This window comes from Etheostoma spectabile, unplaced genomic scaffold (genome assembly GCF_008692095.1).
Source record: "Etheostoma spectabile isolate EspeVRDwgs_2016 unplaced genomic scaffold, UIUC_Espe_1.0 scaffold00019256, whole genome shotgun sequence".
Lineage (NCBI taxonomy): Eukaryota > Metazoa > Chordata > Actinopteri > Perciformes > Percidae > Etheostoma > Etheostoma spectabile.
In genome coordinates, this window is record NW_022604775.1 from 23,117 (window position 1) to 33,256 (window position 10,140).

The 10,140-nt window shown below is 41.2% G+C and overlaps 5 non-coding genes across 5 annotated transcripts; 3 read left to right on the forward strand and 2 right to left on the reverse strand.

Annotated features, from left to right (window-relative positions):
• Positions 1-1,404: 1,404 nt before the first annotated feature.
• On the forward strand, positions 1,405-1,476 carry trnae-uuc (transfer RNA glutamic acid (anticodon UUC)). Its single transcript has one exon. It is a non-coding gene; the product is annotated as a tRNA-Glu (tRNA).
• Positions 1,477-2,053: 577 nt separating this feature from the next.
• Positions 2,054-2,135, forward strand: trnal-aag (transfer RNA leucine (anticodon AAG)). Its single transcript has one exon. It is a non-coding gene; the product is annotated as a tRNA-Leu (tRNA).
• Positions 2,136-5,905: 3,770 nt separating this feature from the next.
• On the reverse strand, positions 5,906-5,977 carry trnae-uuc (transfer RNA glutamic acid (anticodon UUC)). Its single transcript has one exon. It is a non-coding gene; the product is annotated as a tRNA-Glu (tRNA).
• A 1,361-nt stretch (positions 5,978-7,338) lies between these two features.
• trnaw-cca (transfer RNA tryptophan (anticodon CCA)) lies at positions 7,339-7,410 on the forward strand. The gene has a single exon. It is a non-coding gene; the product is annotated as a tRNA-Trp (tRNA).
• A 2,450-nt stretch (positions 7,411-9,860) lies between these two features.
• On the reverse strand, positions 9,861-9,933 carry trnak-cuu (transfer RNA lysine (anticodon CUU)). The gene has a single exon. It is a non-coding gene; the product is annotated as a tRNA-Lys (tRNA).
• Between the last annotated feature and the right edge of the window lie 207 nt (positions 9,934-10,140).

Here is a 10,140-nt window from a genome sequence, read left to right on the forward strand (position 1 = left end):
AAGTCCTACTGAACACCTCTTGGATCAGTCGGGATGGCCGAGCGGTCCAAGGCGCTGCGTTCAGGTCACAGCCTCCACGGGAGGCGTGGGTTCAAATCCCTCTTCTGACAACTAGTGTTTTCATTTTTGGAACTAATGTCTGAGACATATTGGCAATAAAGAATTTAGCAGTTCTTTGTATGTAAGAGGACATGAATGTGCGCAAGAAACTCAATTGCAATAAAGTGTTTTGTGAGCATCTTTATTGTCAACACATGTAAAGTTACCATGTGTTTGTACACATTAGACATATCTACTGCTGTATTCACTGTCTGAACAGCCTTTGAAACCTGTTCTTGACTTGCTTAGCTAACTAAATGACCTACGTTGGCCAATAATTGTTGCTTCATTATGATTGTTGTGTGCCTTCAATATCATACATGTGGGTATTATGAAAGAAACTGCCTAGCAAACCCTTCCAATTCTTTAAAGGTTTCATGGTGTAATGGTTAGCACTCTGGACTCTGAATCAAGTGATATGAGTTCAAATCTCAGTGGAACCTGTTTTTAAGATGCATTAGCTTAAGTTAAGTGTAATGTCTTGTTTGTGTTGTAGTATCTCTAGAGATTTGTGGTGTAGTATGCAACCATTGTCCTGTCTTTAATGTATTATGAAATTTATTGCCGTCTGTCTTGGCAGGACTCCCTGGAAGAAGAGTTACTGCAGCTCAGTGGGATTGTTCCTGGTTAAATAAAGGTTAAATAAAAATAAAATTAATTTGTAAGATGTCCAAACATTCCTCTCTTCATTACCAACATACTGGAAGTCGGCCAAGTTTAATTGCATGCTCTCCAGTTATTGTTGTTTGGTAGATTAACATTATATTTTCCTACTTTGGGGACTTTTCATTTCATATTCTTTGTCTGACATTTTCTATTCCGTTTGTATTTTCTGTGACTGTATGTGGTTTTAAATCTGTTGGAGTTTCTTCAGACTAAAGCAAAGACACTGATGATGTCATCCAAAAGACACATAAAGGACAGCAACCTGTTTCCAGAGGACACTAAAGAATGACGGAGCAGCAGGAAACAGAGCAGCTCAAATAGCAAACAGCTGATTTATTCATCTGACTCGTAGAATAACGCCAATGATTGACTTGTTTTAAATGTCTGGGAATGTGGAACAGCTCCATGCTGACTACCTGAAATAAAACAAGGACACATGCTGATTATTGGGGACTTGATTTGATGGATTTATTCTTCCTGTTGTGTCTCTGTTTAAACTCCTAACTAACCTAAAGAACACTCAAAAGCTTCAAGATAAAACTTACTTAAGAAGCTTCTTCATTCACGTTCAAGAGAAGGCCTGTTTCCAGCCAGACTATGAATTGATTCATGAAATCCCTGTTATTGATATGTGGTCAGTCCCATATGGTCTAGCGGTTAGGATTCCTGATTTTCACCCAGGTGGCCTGGGTTCAACTCCCGGTATGGGAATAGGTATTTAGCTGGTGAAGGTCTGCAGAAAGATCTGTATGATCTCTGACATTGGCCTGTATTAAATCAGAGCTGTAGTTAGGTAATCTAAGTTATATGTGTTTCATGATTGTATTTTTGTTTTTGAATGGTAGATGAACAACTGTGCTCGAATTTCTAATCAAAAAACATGAACTTTCCCATTTTGACAAACTGTTTGGATCCCTTGAGGTATTTCATTGAAGTCTTTGGTCTTGGACAGTTACCTTGCAATCTAAAACTGTATATCCTATTGTCTCTGGAACAATAGTTGGCAGTTGGAGGAGTAATTGTTCTTTACAGTGAATATGCAAAAGAAGATGTTCACAAATTCAGCCCAGGTAAATGCTCAGCCCATATTCACACAGACCTAAACCTACTCATTGGTTACAATGTTCTAAAATCAACAATGCCAGAGATAAATGACAAAGAGTGAATACATTTTTAGTATGTAAGTATTGGCTTTTCCCTTGCAGACGTTTTGTTCCATTAACATTAACAAGCATACGGTTAGTTACGTTCCTTGTGTTTGTAACGATTTGGGGAAGTGCTATTTGCAGGTAGTGTGGCCGAGTGGTCTAAGGCGCTGGATTAAGGCTCCAGTCTCTCTGGAGGCGTGGGTTCAAATCCCACCACTGCCATTTGCTGAAATGTTACATACATTGGCACACTCCTTGCTGAGGATTGGCTAAACTTGACTTTCCAGCACCTTGGAGTAGAGTTTACCAAGGAGGCTGAGCATAGTGATACTCCTGTAATGGGCAGATGCCATTCTTCTTGAAGAGGGGCGCTGCCACTCCTTAGGCAATGCCACAGACCTCCACGCAATGTTGAAGAGGTGTGTCAACCAAGACAGCCTCTCCTTACAATATTTCTCAACGAATTTAATCAATCCCTGGGGCTTTGCCATTGTGGAGTTCTTTAAACAGTAAAACTAAGGGTATTTTTACTACTGTAAAAACTAAGTTACAGTAAGGGTATTATACTGTAAAAAACATGTACAGTTATGATACTGTAACTAGGAAGTTACAGCACGTTGCCAGTAAGTTAACGCAAATTTTCAAAAAAAAGTCTAACAGTGTTCAGACAAACCTCATTGACTTTCTTTCTTGTAAAAAACACAACTTCCTGGACTTTCTTTCCAATATCGTCTATAATTGTCCCTTGCTTCCATTTCCCATTTTTCATGGGCTGAATCTCAACTAGCACTGACTCTGCAGAGAGAGCCAATCAGAGCTGATCAGCAACAGCTGTGCTACCTGCATGATGGTTTTTAACCTGGCATGTAGCACAGGAACCAGTTTCTCTTGGTGACTGGAGTGATGGGAGCTGTTTGGGTCTTTGGTTTTTGTGTGCTGACTGTTTGGATTAACAAAGGTTGTTACATTTCTTCTGTTATGACGCTTGTATTCAAATATGTAGTGGAGTGTAGAAAATGTAAAGAGTAGAGTAAATTACTTGATTACTGAAATAAAATTTAGCTGTAACAAGTTCATGATATGTGGCGTCAAACAGCAGAAACATTTGATTAACAGCAGTTGTATTGTCCTTAGGCTTGAGTTTGCCAGTTGGAGGCGCAAATGAAAGACATGATGATGAGCTGCAGAGGAGAATGATTAGAGGTAAGAACGTTAGAGACAGAATCTTTCACGAGCTACTTGCAGACACTAACTGAATTTCTTTTGTACTACAGATGTGTCTCTCAATGATATCTCCATGAAGAGGGCCTTTGCACTTCTCCAGTCAATGGAGTCCAAGTTGATCCAAGCCGCTAAAGAAGGTGAGCAGGTTCTGTGAAACCCTCTTGGGGAAAATGCTGCAATTGTGTTTACAGCTGAAGTTCTTTGTGGCACACTGTAGTAAATTAAGGTTAAGTTGTCTGGCTTTTGGAATGGGGATTCAACCCATGTTTAATTTAAGCTATATTGACCATACAATGTGGGTATACAGCTGGCTTCTCAAATTATTCAGACATTTATATAGTCAGTCAGCCAACTTCAGCTAAGGTAGCTCTGTAGAGAGCGTGGAATTTCCCAAACAAAGTAAATGCAGCACATGAACACAACTGCTGTGCTAGCTTAATCTCATTAGAGATTCTGTAATGATGTAAACAAACGCCACTGGCCTAATTACCAATGAAGTCTTTTGGGGACATCAAGTCTTAATACTTGCTTTTTAATAAAAAACAAAAAAGCCTTAATGGTGAATTCTTTACAGTATTAACGTCAAGGGTAGTTGGAACTTAATGATTTCTACATATTTTTCAGCACAACTGGAAACCAATGAAGTAGAAGCTGAGGCAGCTATTCAAAATCTTGCAGATGTTCAATTGCCCCGGAACGGACAAAAACGGCTCAAAACCAACCAGACGCTGGGCGACCAGGCTGCCAACCAGACGCTGGGCGACCAGGCTGCCAACCAGACGCTGGGCGACCAGGCTGCCAACCAGACGCTGGGCGACCAGGCTGCCAACCAGACGCTGGGCGACCAGGCTGCCAACCAGACGCTGGGCGACCAGGCTGCCAACCAGACGCTGGGCGACCAGGCTGCCAACCAGACGCTGGGCGACCAGGCTGCCAACCAACGCTGGCGACCAGGCTGCCAACCAGACGCTGGGCGACCAGGCTGCCAACCAGACGCTGGGCGACCAGGCTGCCAACCAGACGCTGGGCGACCAGGCTGCCAACCAGACGCTGGGCGACCAGGCTGCCAACCAGACGCTGGGCGACCAGGCTGCCAACCAGACGCTGGGCGACCAGGCTGCCAACCAGACGCTGGGCGACCAGGCTGCCAACCTGACGCTGGGCGACCAGGCTGCCAACCTGACGCGCATTTGACAGGTTTCTGCATGTACCTACTTATATCTGTGCTGATATTAAACTGAACTGATTTTAACCATACTTCTCTGATAAATTCTATTCAATGAATGATTGTATCTGCCAGGAAGCACAACTGTTTCTTTTTGCCATTACTTTATGCATTCCTCCAAACTAAAACCATTGCAGGAAAAGGTGATCACTTTGGGATCAACACTGTTGCAGTTTCGATTAACTACAACAGTCAGCATGGCAAGTACCCACTAGTAGGCTTGAGTCTATCTTAGTTTAAAACTTGTTTTCACTTAGTGTTTGGGTCAAATTTGACTTGGGTGAAGTTTCTTTATCAGAAATGGTTTTTTTCTTAACTAAAAATTACATGGATGGTTATCAATGATCTTTGCTAGTAAAATGACTGATGTCACTGAATTTTAGGGTTTTGAATACATAGTGTTAGGTTTTCCTAGGTGAATTTTTGACATGGTGGTCCAATGGAGCATGAATTGTGCTTTACAGCAGATGAGCACATGTAAAGACCCACTAAAACACCTGAATACATACAGTCCCCCACTAAAACACTAATACAACCGGCAGCTGCAAACTACCTCAGGTAATGGTAACATTGTGCATTGTGAATAAAACCAGTGAATAATGCTCAAAATTATCCTGAGAATAGCTTTTAATTCCATAACAAATACACTGGGAACATTGTACATTCAATTCCAAATCACACTTACGTTATGACCAATAGTGTGTGTGTGTGTATGCGTCTGTCTTTGTGAGCGTGTATGTGTGTATATATGTTTCTGTGTGCTTGTGTGTACGTGAGAATGTATGTGAGTGTGCGTGTGTGTAACATGGTCACCAGGAAGTCCTCCTGGTGTTCTGATACTGTCAAGATAAGCCTCTTTAAACCATATTATTCTGCTTTTTCAGCTTTTTAATCAGCTGAGATTGTGTGTGTGTTACGACTGCTGTCATATTTGTTTCTGTGATTTGCTGTGTGTGTGCATGAGTCCTGTGTTCATATTGTTTTCACATGCATGATGAGCTGTGCGATAGTGGGGAGATAACTGGTGGAAGCAGACATGCCCAACCCATGATTTTGTTTTCTCCTGCAAACATGTACTAAACCTAAATATATCTACATGTATTGACTATGGCCTAAATGCTGGAATAGCGCCACTCATCAAATGATGTGCCAAATTTTAAGATTGGGCATTCCTTGTTAGTATAATGGACAGTTTCTCTGCATGCTATGCGGAAAATCGGGGTTCGATTCCCCGATGGGGAGATTTTTCTACCAGCTGCTAACCAATACTACAAGGCCTCGAAAGTCCCGGAGAACACCATTGATCTGAAGCTCAATGTTGATGCTGTTGATGTAGTTTTCTATTCAGCCAATTTCTGATCAACCCATATCAATTGCATGCTTAAGATAATATACCGGTTAACAGATACAGCTGTACTCACTCATTCTAATTAGACACATCTTGAGTTAATTTTCCACTTTGTTGCCTGTATGTAGCTAGAACTCTGATTTAATACAGGACTAATGTGAAAGATCGTACAGATCTTCATCGGCTAAATACCTATTCCCATACCGGGAGTTGAACCCGGGCCACCTGGGTGAAAACCAGGAATCCTAACCGCTAGACCATATGGGACTGTCTATATATTAATAACAGGCATTTCATGAATCAATTCATAGTCTGGCTGGAAACAGGCCTTCTCTTGAATGTGAATGAAGAAGCTTCTTAAGTAAGTTTTATCTTGAAGTTTTTGAGTGTTCTTTAGGTTTTTATCTGCTTTAACTATTACCGGACAGCGGGGGCACGGAGCAGAGCAGAGCGGCCGTTAGGGAGGAATCCTCCTCCGTGTTCAGCTCCATTTTGAACTGGCGGCAAAAAACTTAACAACAGCACCCCCTAATGGCCTATCTTTACCAAAATTGGTACAGAGCCTCTGAGCAGCATGACATAAATATCATCCCAGGTTTCATGTTTAGCGCTTTCCTGCTACTGCGGTCCGCATCCTCGGGCTTGGACCCCTTAGCCGAGGATTTGTGGATCTCAGGAGCAAGGCTGTGCGGTTCACACAGCACGGATGTGGAACCCTATTGTTTTTCAAAGGATTTTGCTTTTTCTATTCCATTATTCGTCTACATAACTTACCTTTACGTGAATTACTGGAAATTAACAGGCTGATGATGTACAATGGGTAGCAGACTTGACTTACCAAATAATACACATTTGGACCACTAAGTGGTGCTACAGTGAGGTCAAATGTATACCTATAACTCCCACATTTGAAATTAAAAATTAAAAGTCTTTACATCCAAGTTCACTGAATTAAGCTGAGTCTCCGGATATAGGCCACGCCCATTTATGCTCAAAGGGCTTTTCGCAATATAAGCGTAAAACCAACTTTTTTGAACTCGTCCTAGGCCGTGCGACAGATCTGTACGAAACCTGGTTTATAGCATCTACAGATGGCCCCAACAAAAAGCACCTGGAGCTCACCGCCAGTGTTTCAGTTAAAAGTGTTAGGATAACTAAAATGTATTCTGCAATATCGATATGAATTCTGATATTTTTAAACGTATGTAAAATTACATAATAGATACATAACAAATTAAAGAATTTTTCTTAGAACAAAAGATATATATCAACTGACATTCAAATTGGAGTGGTCAAGCGCCCTGAGCGGTTGGGAGGGTACAGTGCCTTGTTCAAGAGCACCTGGCAGTGCCCAGGAGGTGAAGTGCCACCAATTCACACTCCGTTCTTTGGTGTGCATGGGGACCGGTAACCTTCTGGTTCCTAGCCCAACTCCATACAGACTGAGCTATTGCCCCCCCCCAAACATTTGACCCCAACGTGATTTGAACACGCAACCTTCTGATCTGGAGTCAGACGCGCTACCGTTGCATTGCTGTGTTGATGTGAATATGCATTAATCAAAAAAAAGTTGATGTGTATATGCAATAATCTAAAAGAAAGTAGATGTGTATGTTTATTGACCAGGAGACCTCGTGGCGCAACGGTAGCGCGTCTGACTCCAGATCAGAAGGTTGCGTGTTCAAATCATGTCGGGGTCAAATGTTTAGGGGTTTGCAGTCACTCAGTCTGTTGGGGTTTGGTTTGGGAACTGGATGGTTTAAGTCCCCATGTGGACCAAAGTGTCAATTAGAGGCTGGAGAAATGCCACTTAACCTCTTAGGCCCTGCTAGGTGCTCTTAAGCAAGGCATTGTACCCCCCCAACTGCTCAGGGTGCTGAACCTGTCAGTTGAAACTGCCTTTTGTTGTCAGAAAACTTGTTTAATTTGTTATGAATCTATTTTGTAATTTTACATATGTTTAAAATATCAGAATTCATATTGATATTGCAGTATTCATAATCAATATTGCAATATCACATTTGTCAATATCGTGTGTGTGGTGTGTGTGTTGTGTGTGTGTGTGTTGTGTTGTGTGTGTGTGTGTGTGGTGTGTGTGTGTGGGTTGTGTGTGTGTGTGTGTGTGTGTGTGTGGTGTGTGTGGTGTGGTGTGTGTGTGTGTGTGTGTGTGTGTGTGTGTGTGTGTGTGTGTTGTGTGTTGGTGTGTGTGTGTGTTGTGTGTGTGTGTGTGTGTGTGTTTGTGTGTGTGTGTGTTGTGTGTGTGTGTGTGTGTGTGTGTGTGTGTGTGTGTGTGTGTGTTGTGTGTTGTGTGTGTGTTTGTGTGTGGGTGTTGTGTGTGGTGTGTGTGTGTGTGTGTGTGTGTGTGTGTGTGTGGGTGTGTGTGTGTGGGTGTTGTGTGTGTGTGTGTGTGTGTGGTTGTGTGTGTGTGTGTGTGTGTGTGTGTGTGTGTGTGTGTGTGTTTGTGTGTGTGTGTTTTGTGTGTGTGTGTGTGTGTGTGTGTGTGTGTGGTGTGGTGTGTGTGTGTGTGTGTGTGTGTGTGGTGTGTGTCTTGGGGCTGCTAAATGGGAAGGGCTGGGAGGAGATGGATGCAGAACAACGTGTGTGTAAGTGAGAGACAAATATAAAAGCTTCAAGTAGACTCTAAAAATAAATCATATTGTTTCTTCCACTTATTAAATATCTGACTTTATTGCCACTATCTGTTTCTATCTACTTCTCTACCATATTATAGCGTGTGATTTGTAAAATACCAATCATAGCCTACATCACATAAAAAACTACCTCTGTCCCTGTTCATTTAGCACCCCCACTCCCAAAATGTTACTAAATGTCCTAAAATGTTAACTTACAGTTCTACAATGTTATGTTGTAGTTCTAGAATGTAAGGTTTAATTTCTAGAATGTTAAGCTGTCAATCTAGAATGTTAGGTCAAAGTTAAAGAATGTTAATTTGCAGCTCTGGAATGTTAAGTTGCAGTTCTGGAACAATAGGTTGAAGTTTTAGAGTTTTAAGAGTTGCGGTCCTAAAATGTTAATTACAGTTCTAAAATGTTACATTGTAGTTCTAGAATGTTAAGTTGCAGTTCTAGAACAATAGGTTGAAGATTTAGAATTTGAACATGCATTGTCACCAGACTTTAGTTTGATCTGAGGAACAGGAGGTCATAACAGGCCATGATCGTAGAATGCAGGCACATTTTAGTCTGGTAAATTACAGGGATTTTTACACTGGGATGGAACTGCTAATCTTGCGATTGACAGCCGATCCACCCCAATACAGCCATCTGAGACTGTGCATTAACTGAGGCATTCCCACTCTCTAAAACACCACCGCCCAACGTGGGGCTCGAAACCCACGACCCTGAGATTAAGAGTCTCATGCTCTACCGACTGAGCTAGCCAGGCATTTCTTAAGTATTTCTTAATGTTAGGTTGAAGTTCTAGAATGTTAAGCTGGCATTCTACAATGTCAGCATTAAATTCTATAATGTTGAGCTGCAGTTCTAAAATGTTATGTTGAAGTTCTAGAATTTAAAGATGCAGTTCTAGAAAGTTAAGCTTTAATTCTAGAAATTTGAGTTGCAATTCAAGAAGAATAGTTTGAAGTTATAGAATTTTTACAAGTTACGTTCCCAAAAGGTTGCTCATAGTCCTAAAAACTTACATTGTAGTTCTAGAATGGTAAGCTGAAGATCTAGAATGTTAGGTTTAAGTTCTAGAATGTTTAACTACAGTTCTGGAATGTTAAGTTGCAGTTGTAGAACAATAGGTTGTAGTTTTAGAATATTAAGAGCTATGGTCCTAAAATGTTACTTACAGTTCTACAATGTTATGTTGTAGTTCTAGAATGTTAGGTTTAATTTCTAGAATGTTAGGTCAAAATTTAAGAATGTTAACTTGCAGCTCTGGAATGTTAACTTGCAGCTCTGGAATGTTAAGTTGCAGTTCTAGAACAATATGTTGAAGTTGTAGAATTTGAACATGCATTGTCACCAGACTTTAGTTTGATCTGAGGAACAGGAGGTCAGCAAAGGCCATGATTGTAGAATACAGGCAAATTTTATTCTGGTAATCTACAGGGATTTTTACACTATGATGGAACCGCTAATACTCGGCAGAACTCAGGCATTCCCACTCTCTAAAACACCACCGCCCAACGTGGGGCTCGAACCCACGACCCTGAGATTAAGAGTCTCATGCTCTACCGACAGAGCTAGCCAGGCACTTGTCAAGTTTAGAGTTGCCGTCCAAACATTTTACTTAAAATTTCTGAAATGTTGCAGTTCAAGAATGTTAAGCTGCCATTCTACAATGTTAGCTTTAAATTCTAGAATGTTAAGCTCCAGTTCTAGAAAGTTGGGTTGAAGTTCTAGAATGTAAAGATGTTATTGTTTTAGGGAGCAGATTTACAGCTCTACACGTTGCAAATC